Source organism: Cryptomeria japonica, chromosome 7 (assembly GCF_030272615.1).
Source record: "Cryptomeria japonica chromosome 7, Sugi_1.0, whole genome shotgun sequence".
In the NCBI taxonomy this organism is placed as follows: domain Eukaryota; kingdom Viridiplantae; phylum Streptophyta; class Pinopsida; order Cupressales; family Cupressaceae; genus Cryptomeria; species Cryptomeria japonica.
In genome coordinates, this window is record NC_081411.1 from 428,967,797 (window position 1) to 428,985,073 (window position 17,277).

Here is a 17,277-nt window from a genome sequence, read left to right on the forward strand (position 1 = left end):
CAAATCAGGCACCTCCACCCCTCCTACTTTCCCACATGACATATGTGTGTACTGCAAGTAGTGTCTGAACAAATCAATGCTAAATGGTGGCTTGTCTTCCTTTGTTACTTTTCCTGTCTGCCTCTTGTGAATGGTAAATTTCCAACTAGTATATGTAGTGTCCATTGTGAGATATTCTTCCTCTAACTCCCCAAAGGACAAGGGCTTATCAAGACTGGGGTCTACATTGAAAACCTTATTTATGGTACCCACATAAAATCTAATAAATGCTTCCCCATTGGGAGTTGAATGCACCTCTTCACTGAATTATAATTCCTCACCATAACCTCTAGCAATCTTATGTTTACTAAAACATTGGGGATTGTTGGCTTACCTAAACTTGTCATTCAAGGATTGTAGAGTGGCATCTCCTTGCTCCTTCTCAAATAGTGGAACATAAATAGTTCATGTCCCCTTACCTTGGTCCAGACATCTCTAACCTCTCTATACTTGTCTTCTAATTGGTCTCTCCCTGACAGATGCTTCTTTGACCTTCTAGATTTTGGGTTGGGTGCCTGCATTTGGTCCATCATGTCTTGGTTTAACTTCCTAATTGGAGGTACCTCTTCATTTTTTCCTTTCTTCGCCTTAGAGTCAGGGCTCTTGGTTTCCCTCTTCTCTCTTGATGAACTCGAAGCTTCCATTTCTGCAATTACAATCCTTTGCTCTATTTTTCAAAGGTACAATGTGTTCTATCTGTGTATTCTTCTTTCACCAATGTAGTATTTAGACAAGGCAATTTCTAGTTCCGCCATATTCTTTTGCAATAATGAACTTCTCATAAAATTTGCCTCGTGTGAACCATAGATGCATCTGCTCCAAATATTAAATAGGAAACTTTTAAAAAATTTGGTTTTGAATTCTGATATGACAATGGCTCGTTGAAATATGTCTCCCCGATGAATATTTCCCTTTTAGTGCTCTCTGAACAACCCTTTATCTACTTTGACATCTTACTTTCTCTTATCGGGATACCCTAAGTTGATGACTCCTTTTCCTCCTCATCATTATATCTCAAACCAATATTCTCATCAAGCGTCCGGTGAGCTCATTTAGCGTTATTGTGATAGGCATTGTTTCCCTGATGGGCTTCACCATTGGCATAGATCCTCCCAATGCAACCGACTTCATGGCCATGATTCTTCCCAATAGTGTCTTCACTCCACTCAATCAGTCCACTCCTTCATCGAGTATTGGGGTAATCTGAAATGAAAGATACCGATAAGAAAAGTCTTCCTGATAGAGTATGTTCCATTAGTATATGTTTCATCGATAATTTCTTTGAGCGTCGGGGTGGCTCAAAGTAACACATACCGATCACTTTGATTATACCGGTGCAACCGACTTCATCGCTATGAGTCTTCCCGATAGTGTCTTTGCTCCGCTCAATCAGTCCGCTCCTTCATCGGGTATCGAGGTAATCCGAAATGAAACATACCGATAAGAAAAGTCTTCCTGATAGAGTATGTTTCACCAATAATTTCTTCGAGCGTCAGGGTGGCTCAAAGTAACACATACCAATCGCTTTGGCTATACCAATGGACTCTTCTTTTTTCCACTCTTATCAGTATAAGTCTTACTGATACCCTCATCAACTATCGATAAAACAATTCTCCATTGCAATTATATGTTAGGAAATAGGAAATCATCACAAATAAGATAAAACGTAATAGCTCAATCACAAAAACATTCATTGCAACAATCTATCCTAAGCACACTCAATAGAGATATAAAAATGAAGCATACAAAACTAAATATTATGCAAACCGGATGACGATTTGAATGCTCCTTCCATGCAGCTCCATTGTTCTTCTTTCATCTTCAAATGGTTGGATTGTGGATCTCACCTACAAGTGCACACACATAATTGAAAGCAAGTAGACAAGATTTTTGATCAAGAGTACTAGAAATTCGATAGTCTGATTACCAATTATTAGGGATTAGGCCTTTGATTGAAGAAATTCATCCAATTTATAGACAAATTGGAGAAATGGATCAAATTAGCATGATTCAATTCAAATGGAAATTGCAAATCAATTATGTCAATTATGACAAATTATGACAACTTCTATGCAAAATTTGTCGATTGATAATTTATGACAAATTATGACAACTTCTATGTCAAAATTGATTGATTGTCAATTATGACAAATTTATGACAAATTGACATGTCATTTCCATGAATTTAGGAGAGAAATAGGAGGGAATTGAAATTAGGAATAAGAAAATTAAGAAATTAGAAAAATGAGGAATAATTAGCCAATTAAATGAAGATTTAATTGTAATGAGAAGACTTAGAATAAATAAATAATTATTAATCCTAAAGGAAGAAAATGATAAGCAAGGTTAAATGACTAAATCATGAAACCCTAGAAGGTGAATTAGCAATGCGAGGATGACAATTAGGTCCTTGATTGAAAATAATTGATGTTGATTCGATTATGATCATGATTTTGAATTGATAAATAACCAATGTGATAAATGATTTGTTTGATAAATGCGCCAATTGACGAGGAACAATGACAAATTGATCCAAATTGACATAATTGAGACAAACAACGATCGATGACAAATTGATCGCAAAATGACAAGATTGACAAGAGGACAAGGATCGATGACAAAATAGATTGCAAGATGACAAGATTGAAAATGACCACGATCGATGACAAATTGATCACAAAAATGACAAGATCGAACAATGACAACGATCGATGACAAATCGATCGCATGATGACAAGACTGAAAAGAGGAAAAAACCCTAATTAGGATTGACGATGTCCAAAATGAAAAGATTGATGATAATATTGATAAGATTGATAAGAGGACAAAACCCTAATTAGGATTGACGATGTCCAAAATGATAACAAATGAATACGCACATTGATGCGACAGGATAAGATCGATCAAAATCATCACTGAATAGTGTTGTCGACAAGACCAAATTTGAGAGCGAAATGAATGAAGAATGTAGAAGAATGACTCGATGTTCACAAATGATAAAAACCAAGTGTGAATCATAGGAGAAATGTTAATGCGACACAAAAACCTAAAATGAGGCAATGCGCAAATGTTAAAGTATGACTCTGCAAGCGTTGACCATTTTTAGGTGTCTACATTTTTCCCCTCTTTGAGACAATGCGATTTTAAGCGTTGTTTCAAAGAACAATAATAAAAAATGCCCCAGACAACCGACAATGACATATGCATGCCCCCTCGAGGAATTAGTCGGAAACATGCAGAAAAGAGGCCAATTGATCGATAAAAATGATTGGATCGAACGGACTGACAATCAAAGATCGGATGCATGAAGGACAAGAAATGTAAGGTGCACAAGACCGTGACCAACATAAGATGGAGAGGATGCACGTCCATCTATGCAATGACAAAGATCTATAAATGGGACCAAGAGGGTGAAAATTGCTCATTTGTACTAGCCAAAGAGGAGAATTTGTTGCTCTAGACAAGGACACTAGAGAGATGGCAAACATTCCAATGGCAGATCACCTTGGAGAACATGTAGGCACATTCAGACGATCAGACAACATAGGAGCAGCGGTATGGATCTCAAAAACCCATGTTTTCAATTTCATGAATTTTGAATGCTTGCGGGACATTGCGTGGCCCACAAGGGATGCAGAAACTGACTTCTGCGCCTGTGTAGAGCGAATCTTGCACTTGTGTTAGGTATTCTGTGCTTGTGTAAGGGTACACAGGCGCAAGAGTCAAGACACAGGTGCAAGAGGCAAGACACAAGCGCAATTGTGCATTAAAGACTCAATTTAGGTTCAAAACTGCATGCAAAGGACCTGAAAAAGGGGGGACAAGGGTAGGATAGGGTAAAATAGATAAAGTACACCCTAATTTGGCCATAAAACAAGGAAATGTAGCCCGTAGGAACAAACCCTAATACTGACAAAGCATGCCCCAATTGTGATACAGAGTAGACAGTCTTCATTGATCATGCGAGAGAATCGACCAGACTACTTCATGCTATGACATAGACTCAGGAGAATGAACAGAGATATCTTAGCAGGACTAGGGATATACTACATCACATTCATGCCTGAGATTAGGGCAAACACAGGATTGCTTACCGCATTGGTAGAGCGATGGCATTTGGAGACCTCCTCATTCCATTTGGCGACTGGCGAGGTGACAATGACTCTAGAGGACGTATGGCACATCCTCCACATTCTGATACATGGGGAGATGATAGAGTATGACCCAGTGACAGGGAGAGATGCATTATGTAGGCTATTTGAGTGTGACACAGATGATCTGGACATTGTTGAGAGGGAGATCGGCTGGGAGAACATGGCTTCCGAGTATGACCGACGATATGTGGTGATAGCAGTTGTGATAGCATGTCTTCTAGCAGGTGATAGACGAGGACATGGATTCCCTATTGGCTGGGGAAGGGTGCTAGAGTGGATGGTGACAGAGGGGACAGTGTATGCGTGGGGACCATGTGTACTGGCTATGCTATATTTTCAGCTGCATCAGATAGCTTATCAGGGAGTGCAGACTTTGAGCTGTGGAGTCACATTGCTTCAGGTATGGGCATTTGAGCACATTGCCATATGTCGACCGATTACAGATAGACAGGTAGTACCACACCGACCATATGTGTATTGCTATGGTGGAGCACTGAGATAGGGTCCGTTTGGATACATATTATACTGGCGACATGAGCTAGACAGACTAAGAGAGTTCATACGGAGGCCATATCGAGATTGCCCCAGATGGTCTGATGATAGTGATGAGTTACCATATTGTAGACAGGAGAGGTACCTGATTGGGCGACCAGTGAATCGCCAGAGAGTGATTGAGATGTACTTGCTAGAGAGGATAGTTTGGAGAGCGACAGGATGTACCTAGGAGGACTGCATGCTTTTCCCGATCTCACAGAGAGACGAGTCAGTGGGGGAGTATGATTCAGCCACAAATAGCATATGCCGACTTTGCAGAGCTACAGCAGAGACAGTGGTATTGGAGGTCAGATGTGGTAGATACTGGGACGACAGAGGAGTATGAGATATGGTTTGCACAATGACGGCCAGTGCCTTTGACTGATCCTGATATTCCAGTACCGAGGAGACAGGAGGACTTCCCACTCACAGGAGAGGATGGAGATGATGAGGACGAGGAGGATGATGAGGGTGATGATGAGGATGAGGGAGATGGGGATGATAGAGATGATGGTGGGGAGGACGAGGATGAGCCAGACTCAGCTGATTAGGAGACATTGCAAGATATTCCCATAGAGTCAGAGACAGCTAGGATAGAGGAGATGGAGATGTGCAGGGCTACCATAGCGAGTCGGCAGGACTATATTGCAACATTGGAGAGACAAAATGCTAGCTTGAGGACAGAACAAGATACAGCAATAGCTCAGGCATAGCGAGAGGGATAGAGAGTCACTGAGTTCATTGGGTCAATTAGGGATGCCAGTGCATGGGAGATGGCACAGATGCTGGTAGAGACTAGAGAGGAGAGACTGTATTGGAGGACACTATATGAGGGTGTTGTTCCACTAGAGCAGAGAGCACCTTCATATCAAGCACGATCGAGGATAGAGAGCAGGTCACACTCTCGGAGGTCATTGAGCAGCATGGGGGTGAGTGGACCTATGAGACCACCACAGCCAGGACCAGGAGGGACATCATCTACGAGACATGGTAGGGATGAGGAAGACAGAGGGAGCACCCAGTGACAAAGGCATGTGCTCCTTATGACAGACAGTGGACATTATGTAGTTTGACATGTTGTAGTCAGCCTATGGGCCATACTTAGGACAGACAGTCTGATTTTGTACTCCGATATTATTATGATATGTGATATGAAATGCATCGATATGATGGGATGCAATGTGTTATGATTTGTAGTTATTTTTCTATGTATGGATGACTTATGTACTTGTTTATGAACATGTATGGATGTATTTTTATGTATTTTTGATGCATTTATAATATGAAATGGATAAAATGCTTGATGTGATGCTTGATGTAATGCAAATGTACTAACCAAATGGATGCAGGATGCATCATGTGTGTGTGGAGATCAGAGCACTAGACCGAACGGACTATCCGAACTGATAGAAGAGATGCTCGTAAGAAGAAATAAGATAGAGGACAGTTAGAGACGAAGAAAAAATTGCTTTCAGTAATGCACTTTGTAGGTGAGAACCTTTATTTTTATGTAGCAAAATGGATGCGTAGCATCATGGCATTGAAGGCCAGAGCTGAAATGCAACCCTTTTTGCAAAAGACAGACACATCACAAACAAACGACAATCACAATCAAAAAAGAAAGAGACCATGAGCCATCCCGGTCACTCTAAATCACTCAGTGACATCGTCGAGCAACATAGGAACATGATCAAAGATAAATCAATAAAAAGATAAGATGCACAAATTCAAGCAAATCAAACAAACATCTTGATCTTCATTGACAAAAGTTGAAAGTGTTGATAGGACGATCATGCTATCTGGTTTCAGGAAATGCGGTACCCCGTCTAAGACAGGACACAGTTTGGTTTCAAGTATACCACACCCTGCATAAGACCCATGATAGTAGGAACAAGGACAAATGATTTCGATACTGATATTCGATTGATATGACAATTGTGATCAGTTTGAATGTCTGGTTTGATTGAAAAAGTTCATCTGTTAATGCATGATTTCACTAAAGCACAGTGTGAAATGGATTGCGAGTGTCGTTGGATGAATGCTCAGTGACCTGTCTTATGCACAAAAGGGATAATTTATTGCAAAAGGCTTGTTTTTGTTTTTGGAGTTGCTTTTCGAGTTTTATAATTTTTTTGTGTTCATTTTTTCGGGACTCTATTTGATTTTTAGAGATTTTTTCAGGACATTTTTTGATTTTTAAGACTTTTTTCAGGACATTATTCGATTTTTTATGAATTTTTTCAGGACATTATTCGATTTTTATGAATTTTTTTTCAGGGCATTTTTCAATTTTTAAAAATTTTTTCAGGACATTTTTCAATTTTTATGAATTATTTATTCAGGACATTATTTGATTTTTATGATTTTGCTACCAATGTCTAGCAAGGCAAGGAATATGACAGGTGAATAAATAGGCTTGCTAAAATGATGGTCGATAAAGGGAAGACAAAGGCCTTTTATCATGAAGACAATACAGATGCAATTTTCAAGGGCTATTGCGTGATGGGACAAGAGACTGGATATGACAATGTAAAGCAGGAACATGGCATGAGGGACATGTCAAGAGGTTTTTGAAAAATATATTTTACATTTCATGTCCTTATGTCAGATCAAGAGCAAGGAATGAAAAAGAGTTTATGGATAGTGATAAGATATGGTGGATAAGCAAGACCAAGAATGGATAAGGGACATGGACTGAAGGTCGGGATAGGATACGGGATAGTGGCAGAAAGTTGCAATAAGCCAGGGAATATGGATGAAAGGTTGTAATAAGAAAATGGATAAATGACCAAAAGCTATGATGGACTAAAAGCTGCAAGCATGATGCTCATGAAGATCCTCAGCCTTGTCAAGATCAAAGGTGGAAAGGGAAACTAGACATGAGGGACAATAGGATATGAAGGAGGAAATCTGCCCCCAAGTGTGGTGTGCAAAAAGTTCATAAATTACACATGACGCCTGTTTGCTAGGTTTTCATCATGGTACTTGCCCTAGGTGCCTGTTTGCTAGGTTTTCACCAGTGGACGAATTATTTTTCTTTATTTTTTTCTTTTCTTTTTTTCACCTTTTTTTTTGTATTTTTTTTTTTGACTTTTTCAATAGAAGATGGACACATGATAGGGGATGGAAGAAGGACTCAAGCATCTTTTTGTTTAGATAGTAGACTTGAAATAAATGAACCATGACCTTTAAAAGTATGCTCAAAGATGTTGGTAGGATAAGGATATGGAAAATGAGATGAAACTAAGGCAAGGATTTATGCAAAGGATTGGATCAAAGGGATCGAGGGATGGAAAATATGCATTGGATAATGGATGGGGTACTAGAAGAATTGGGCTTCAATGGACAAAAATGAAGGCAAGATCGACATTGGCACACACCTTGAGGGATGATGGACTGATGGAGGAAAAATGGATCTCAGATTGTGAGATTTGGATGGAGGAATAGCTTGGGATTTTGTGACATAAGGGCCCAAAATGGATGAAGAAGGTGATGGAGGAACATATTTGAGAGGTTTGGATGGAGGAATAGCAACTTTGGATGCCAAGTTGGATGTTTCTTTAGGCTTTTGTGCTTCAAGGAGCTGCTTAGGGATCCACATGGTTTTTGATTTTTCATGCTTTTGTGGTTCCTTGGAGTGCATTGCTTGCACAAGGGATTTAGGAACCCATATATATTTTGAATTTGCTTTATTTTTCTCAGTGGGCCTTTGTGGCCTTTTGGATATATTTTTTTCTTTATAGATCATATTGTTCTTTGTTTTGACATGTTGATTATATTGGACATGTTGATCCTTGAATACATGGGGATTTTTAGACTTATGACTTTTATACTTGGCATCCAAATTACTTGGAGGATGAAAGGAATGCTGGTGTGGATGGGAATGATATGGAGGCATGTGGGATGGATGGAAGGTTGTCCAAGATGTGTGCCTTTGTTGATGTTGCATAGGAGATGAAGGGGTATAGGGACCTAGAATGGATGGAAGCGATGATGGGGAAGGTGGACATTTGGATTTTGACTTTGAAGGGATACCAACGCCTTGAGTGTGAGCTCTGTAGCCATGACCATTAGTATACTCTTTGATATGAAGGGGTTCTTGCTTGTGAAGGTCTACTCCTTTTCCTTTATGAATATTTTGACATGTAGGATACTCTTTTTTTTGGGAAGAAGACGCGAGTCCATTATGAGGTGGATATGATATGAGAGAAATAATTAGATCTTGAAGTGGATTGGATTGCACCAAAGTGGAAGAACCCATTATGCATGTCGAGGGTTCATGAACATCTTGCACTAACACATTAGAATCATGAGTGGGATCAGGATCGTGAGGAGGACTAGGATTGTGTAGTGGACATGGTTCAATGACAAGCTCTTCAAGAGATGGAATGGGAGAAATAATGGGATCATCAAAAGAAATGTGATCTTGGAGTGTATATGGAGCATTAAGACAAGGAGATGGAGGAACAAAAGGATCTTGTGGAGGATCTGAAGGAATAATTTGATCTTGACAAGGAGGAAGATCATTGGAATCCTCTTTAAAGGTGCTTTTCTCTTGACTTTCAATGGGATCATTGGAAAGGATGGAAGGGATATCTTGATCTTTCTGAGGAAGTGGAATGTCAATGGGATTTCAAAGGACATTTTTTTCATGAAATGGAAGGGGATCATTTGGGATTGGATGGACTAGAATATCTTGATCTTGCTCGGGGAATGGAGTGTCAATAGGACTTTGGATAAGATGGACAAGAATAAGTGAATCTGAATCATCATGAGTTTCTGGGAAGATGGGGTCCTAGTCAACAATTGGATGGGATGATAAGGTTTCAAGATCTTCATCTTCATCTATTTCAAGGCATGTTTCTTCATGCTCTAAATTATCCTCTTGACATGGGGTTGGACTTTGGATATGCATGGAGGATTCTGACAAGGAATCAATGTTTTGGCATGAAGGGGATGCACTTTGAACATTTATGATGGATTCTGGCAAGGGATCAATGCTTGAACATGAGGAAGAAGGACTTGGAATGGGGTCCTCTAAAATAGGTAATGGCAATAAAGTGCATGGTGGCATTGGATCTTGTATTTCTGAAACATGACAAGGATATGAATCATGAATTGTATTATCGTGGCAATCAATTATGGATAGCTCTTGAATAATTACATCCTTGGGTGTATTGTTTGATGAGGACAATATGGAAGGTTCTTCTGAAACTTCTAAAGGTGTAGGGATAGATGCCACTAGAGAGTCAATTTGTTTGCAGGGGGATGAGGCATTGCTAGACATAATTATATTATCTTGATCTTCCTCAATAAACTCACTTGGTAGTTTCCTTAAGAGCCTTGCAATAAAGCCACCTTTCTTTTTAGGTTTATAAAAATTTGAACTTGTTTGGCAAGAATTTGGTCTTGGTTTGATGTCATGTTTTGATTTTGAACTAGATGTTGATCATTTTGGTTTGACATGTTCAAAATTCGGCTTGGTGCATGTTGCAAGCTTTGTTTTTGAATGTTTGGTGGCAGTTGTTGACATTGATATGTTGATTGAACTTGAACTTGTTGATATTCCACCATTGGTTGGACTATTTGTGGACATTGTATAGTTGGTTGGACATATTGTTGAAATTGGACCATTGGTTGTGTTGGTTGTATATGTTGAACAATTGGTTGAACCATTGGTTGTGATGGTTGAAAATGTGATTGATAGTAAACACCTTCTTGTTCTTGATGTGAAGGCACGTAATGTTGAAATTGATGTTGTCTCATTTCTTGAAATTGTTTCATCATCTCTATTTGGGAGAGGAGAGCTGGTATGTCTGATCGTTCAAGAAGAGATCTTACATCAATTGGCTCAATCTTTTGATTTTGACCTGGAAATTTTTGAAACATTTTGGACATTTGTGATCTATTCTTCGCAATGTTTTTCACTCTTTGTTCCAATATCTCATTTTCTTGAGCTAGTTTCTCCTCTAGTTTGCGTATTTGGAGACTTGTTTCATCATAAAAAGTTTGATCAATGTTGCCTTGTTGTTGGGTTGGATATAATTGTGATTGCATTGTCGGTTGATATGTCAAACTTTGTTGCATCATTGGTGCTTGGAACCTTGTTTCAATAGACATGTCACTATGAAAATGCAATATTTTTGGAATTTTTTTGATTTTAAAAGGATGATGTATGATATGCAACTAAATGCAAACTAAATAGGTGAAAATGCAATCTATGGCAAGAATGCAATCTATGTTTTTGGTTGTTTTTGAAGATTTTGACAAACTTTTTGGAATGCAAATCTAAAAAGAGACCCTTAGGAAATTGAAATGATGTCTAGACCTCAAAGGACAAAAGGACCAAGTGACAAAATGACAAAATGACAATGTCTTCCCTATATGCTTGGATACTAAGCTAGGTTTGATGAAATGACAAAAGATAAAAGTTTGATAAGGTCAAGACTTCTTAACAATGACTTAGGGTTTATCAAAGATTTGGATTACTCGAGGATGACAAAGCCTAGCTTTGACACTATATGCAAAGGGACAAGTACTATGCAATTGACCCTAATATGATATGATAATGAACTAAGCTTAATGAAGATACTTAGGGTATGCAAATATGAATGTATGACAATGATATTACTCTAATGCAAGAGGACACATGCAAATGGATGACTCTTATTGATATGCAAAGGAGTATGACTTAGGTGAAACCTAACCTTGGTACTTGACAATGAATTTTGCAAAATGCCAACCTAGGATGAACCTAAATGCAAGTGACATGAATGTTGAGACAAGATTTTGAACAATGTTTGACAACCATGTTTGAAGGTGTTTTGAACTTTGTTGAATGAAATGTTCTCTTGTGTTTAACCTTGTTTTAAATCAATTTTGCCTTGTTTTTGAAATGAGATGCAATTCAACTTTTGACAAGTAAAGAAGACAAGATATTTTAACATAGACTCAATACAATCATGCTCATTCCCACATTTCTTAGGGTAGGCAAGGACATTAGGTACTTGAGAGGTAGACTCATTATGGGATTCAAGGAGAATACATAGATGCTTGACCCCACGGGCTCCCCTCCACGACACTCACTTCTCAGGGCAGCCAAGCATCAGTCCCCATGGAAATCTCCCCATGGCGAACTTAGTATTTCTTCCAAGTATCCGAACTTGTCCTTCTCAAGCAACTAGAAAGGTTTTTGGCCTCTAAAAACAAGGTGTTTAGTAAGGATTTATGTTAAGTGTTACTCCTTGATGTCACGCAAGCATGATTGAGACATTAAGCCCACCAAGATACCAAACAAATGTAGTCACGCAAGCACGATTTAGACCAAGAGGCCCTACTGAGATGTTGATATGAGAAAGAGTTCAAGGGTCATCACTTCCCAAGTAACTGCAATTCCCACGTAACACTTCCTTCAAAGCTTTCGCTCATCAGGTATTTGTTTATAGTGAGTTAGAATGCCAAGGTATTCTAGCCATACTCACTTTGGGTCATTCCCTTCTCACAATTATCACTTTCTTGCAAAAGCAAAGTGGTCGGGAAGGTAGGCCCTCTAAATGTGACACACAATCAACAACACAAGCATGGTATCAAAGATCTGGATTTCTGATCACCCTAAGAAGGATGAGAGCATACTTTCCTACTCCAATGTCACACTCAAAAATCAACACAAACAAATGTTCATTCCAACCTATTTAGAAATCACTAGGTGCCTAAAAATTAAATACAAACACAAAGCTTGATTGTTTCTCCAAGGCAACCTGCAAAACCCAAGTTAGAAGTTTGAGGTGTTCATTCTTTGACTATCGATCCTGCACAAAGCATGTTAGTAGTTTGATTTATTGTCTTTTCCATGCATATGCCAAGATTCTGCACAGATGATTAGTACCAAAAACCAAGAAACAGAAAATAGAATGCAAAAATAAAACAAATTTCAAGTAAAAGACTGTGTTTTTACCTCTGTTCTGGACTTGACACAGGTGCAGAAGTCATGACATAGGCGGAAAACCCATGACACAGGCACAGAATGTCATCCACACAAGTGCAGAATGCTCAACACAGGAGCAAGTTGCTTCACACAGGCACAGAAGTCTCTAGAAAACCCTGCACGACCCTGTTTTTGGGTTTTTTGGCCTACAAATCAACTTGAAAGCACTCAAAAACACAGTAAAGGGATTAGAAGGTTAGTGTTCACGTTGGGTTCACCAATTAATGTACGTTAGGAAATAGGAAATCATCACAAATAAGATAAAACGTAATAGCTCAATCACAAAAACATTCATTGCAACAATCTATCCTAAGCACACTCAATAGAGATATGAAAACGAAGCATACAAAACTAAATATTATGCAAACCGGATGATGATTTGAATGCTCCTTCCATGCAGCTCCATTGTTCTTCTTTCCTCTTCAAATGGTTGGATTGTGGATCTCACCTACAAGTGCACACACATAATTGAAAGCAAGTAGACAAGATTTTTGATCAAGAGTACTAGAAATTCGATAGTCTGATTACCAATTATTAGGGATTAGGCCTTTGATTGAAGAAATTCATCCAATTTATAGACAAATTGGAGAAATGGATCAAATTAGCATGATTCAATTCAAATGGAAATTGCAAATCAGTTATGTCAATTATGACAAATTATGACAACTTCTATGCAAAATTTGTTGATTGATAATTTATGACAAATTATGACAACTTCTATGTCAAAATTGATTGATTGTCAATTATGACAAAGTTATGACAAATTGACATGTCATTTCCATGAATTTAGGAGAGAAATAGGAGGAAATTGAAATTAGGAATTAGAAAATTAAGAAATTAGAAAAATGAGGAATAATTAGCCAATTAAATGAAGATTTAATTGTAATGAGAAGACTTAGGATAAATAAATAATTATTAATCCTAAAGGAAGAAAATGATAAGCAAGGTTAAATGACTAAATTATGAAACCCTAGAAGGTGAATTAGCAATGCGAGGATGACAATTAGGTCCTTGATTGAAAATAATTGATGTTGATTCGATTATGATCATGATTTTGAATTGATAAGTAATGAATGTGATAAATGATTTGTTTGATAAATGCACCAATTGACGAGGAACAATGACAAATTGATCCAAATTGACATAATCGAGACAAACAACGATCGATGACAAATTGGTCACAAAATGACAAGATTGACAAGAGGACAAGGATCAATGACAAAATAGATTGCAAGATGACAAGATTGAAAATGACCATGATCGATGACAAATCGATCGCAAAAATGACAAGATCGAACAATGACAACGATCGATGACAAATCGATCGCATGATGACAAGACTGAAAAGAGGACAAAACCCTAATTAGGATTGACGATGTCCAAAATGAAAAGATTGATGATAAGATTGATAAGAGGACAAAACCCTAATTAGGATTGACGATGTCCAAAATGATGACAAATGAATACGCACATTGATGCGACAGGATAAGATCGATCAAAATCATGACTGAATAGTGTTGTCGACAAGACCAAATTTGAGAGTGAAATGAATGAAGAATGTAGAAGAATGACTCGATGTTCACAAATGATAAAAACCAAGTGTGAATCATAGGAGAAATGTTAATGCGACGCAAAAACCTAAAATGAGGCAATGCGCAAATGTTAAAGTATGACTCGACAAGCGTTGACATTTTTAGGTGTCTACATTTTGCCCCTCTTTGAGACAATGTGATTTTAAGCGTTGTTTCAAAGAACAATAATAAAAAATGCCCCAAACAACGGACAATGACATATGCATGTCTACAGCTATCACTAGTGTTTACTATGTCGATGGGTCATATCGGTATAGTTTTTTCTGATGGATCAATTCTCCTCAACTTTTCTCCTTGATCGGTATAACTTCTACTGATGAGTACAACTCTGGCTTGCTACACTCTCTCATCAGTATATGGTATCTCGATGCCTCCTCACCTCAATCAGATGATCACGAACTTGTAGAGGAATTGCTGGTGTATTTTGTGGGACAGGTATACAATTGGTAAAACATATAGTTGGTTGTTCTCTCTCATAGGGTAAAGTATATTTTGAATTTTCATTTTGGATTGGAGCATTGAAATGGGGCTTACTTTTGCAATTTGGAACTGCAAGGCAAGAAAGAATGCTTTGCTTCATGCTTGTTCATATGCTATGACTTAATCAGACTAGATGTGGCTTTGGACCCTCCCTAGATGAATAATTTGATTGACTTTGTGTTTCCATACCTACTTCAGGTTCTTGATATACTCTGATGATTCTGTGAATATTTTAAGTTTCTCTTTAATAAACATTTTAAATCTTTTGCACAATTAAATAGCTAATATTCAAAAAAAATATTTTTTGAAGTTCATCTGAGAATACACGACAAAAGTTGATGAGCTTGTTAGAGGTTGTCCAAGAAGATAAATCCAAGGAGAAAGAAGAGAAAGATCTTGTTGCTCAACAAGTATGCATTTTTCTTAATTGAGCCTCAAGGAGCACTTGTTCTACTCTAACGACGGTTTTTAAAAATTCAAATAAATATGTGCCTATTTTGTTTACAGAATATAGCATTTTAACAGCATAATTAAGGAAATTATTGAAAATTGCATTTTTAAGAGCATAATTAAGGAAATTATAGAAAAATAACATTTTTCAAGAAATTATAGAAAATTAATGTGCTAACATATTGCACTGTCTAAAAAGGATAATCTTTACAAGGATTCAATGGAAAATAATTCTCAATCAGGTGATCATGAACTTACAAAGGAATTGTTGTTGTATTTTGTGACATGGGTATACAATTGGTAAAACATATAGTAGGTTGTTCTATAGTGTCCACCCTTGACTTGACTTGTTTTGACTAGAGTTGACTTTTATTCATGCATGATAGACATTATTGGGCATATGTTATTTCAGATGATTTATATGATGTTGATATTATCATTATTGATCATGTGATTTATTAAACACTATATACTTATTGTGTGATTAAGTATCGAAAGACTATATTGATCATGTGATTTGAGGAGCATAAGTGTTGATGGATTTTACATGTTGTATTATAATCATGAATTATACTAATCATGCACTTGATGATGTTTTTTATGTACTCACCATATTTAATGATTATCTAGGATGAGTCGAGCTTATGGTGTGTCTGATTGTTTTATGACTGTCTTCAAGATAGAGACAATGCCACATCACTCATTGCGAGTGGGATGTGTCGTTGCGATTCTCTAACCCTTGCCTATTATAATATATATGCATATCTCATATCGTTTCTTTTGGATGTGGGATTTACAAGTACCAAACACCGACTCCACCTGGCTCCACAGGTTTGAGAGTGTCTTTAAATCCCAAAGGTATGTGGTTTGGAGTTGACATAGGTTCCCCTCACATACTCTAGGCCTAAGTTGTTCACTGTGAGTCGTCAACATCTTGGCGCAAGTCACCATGTCAGTTAGTAAGCTTGATTTCTTCTGTGTCATGAGTATGTTAGTATTGGTTGGTTAATCCTATTATGTTGAGACTGATTGATTATTGATGTGAGATTAAATAGTTAATAAAGTTTATTCTATTTATTTTTGATTAATAGTGATTTGATTATTTGATTATCTAATGTTTAATTTAATTTATTGGATTCTTGCCTTTTTGGGTATTTAATTATTTGATATTTAAATATTTACTTATTTTAATGATGATTTAATATTTATTTAATATTTATTGTTTAGCTTATGTTGTGATTTTATATTTATTTGGTATTTAATGTTTGTCTGGTTCTTTAATTTATTTATGAGCCTTTGGATTATTTTCCCATTTAATTTATTTAATTGTGGCTCATGTTTTATTTATTAGTTGACTTTTATATTAAGTGGGTTGTATAAATACACTTTAAAATAAAATAATAAAATATTCCCACGTAATTGTAAAAGCATTATTTATATTTATCTTACCTACCCTCTTCTTTTATTGGTTGAATTTAAAAAAGAGGTAAAATTATATTATATGGTGGGGTTGGTAAAATATATTATAGATTGGAATATTTTGATTGGTTGAGATTGAGGCTGGGGTTTTTGGTTAATGTTTGTCTTTTTATTTTCTTTCTCATGAAGTTTTTGAGGTTGGCTCTCCTCTAGAAATTTTTTCCAGCAAGTTTTCTTCTTGGCTTTGAATTTCTTCTTTCTTGGTTTTGGCTGGAGCTTGGATTAGATTTGGTTTGGCTTGTGGGAGATCTTCTTTAGCTTCAATCCATTACTTCAAAGTTGCAGGTTGGAGTTCTTCACTTTGTATTTTGGTTTCAATGGCTTCTCTATGTATGCATTGTGTCTGCTTTGTTTTGGGTATTGGGTTGAAATAATGTTATACGCTATAGTTTTTTTATTGCTGAAATGAAATATTTGGGGAGAACTTTATATTATTTGGGTTTTGTATAGTTGCTGGAAAATAAGTATTTGGTATTTCCTATGTATGTCATTCCTGGTTCTGTGAAAACTCTTGTGAAGATATTTGATTAAATCTTGGTCTATAGTTTCAGATTTTTTTTGTGTT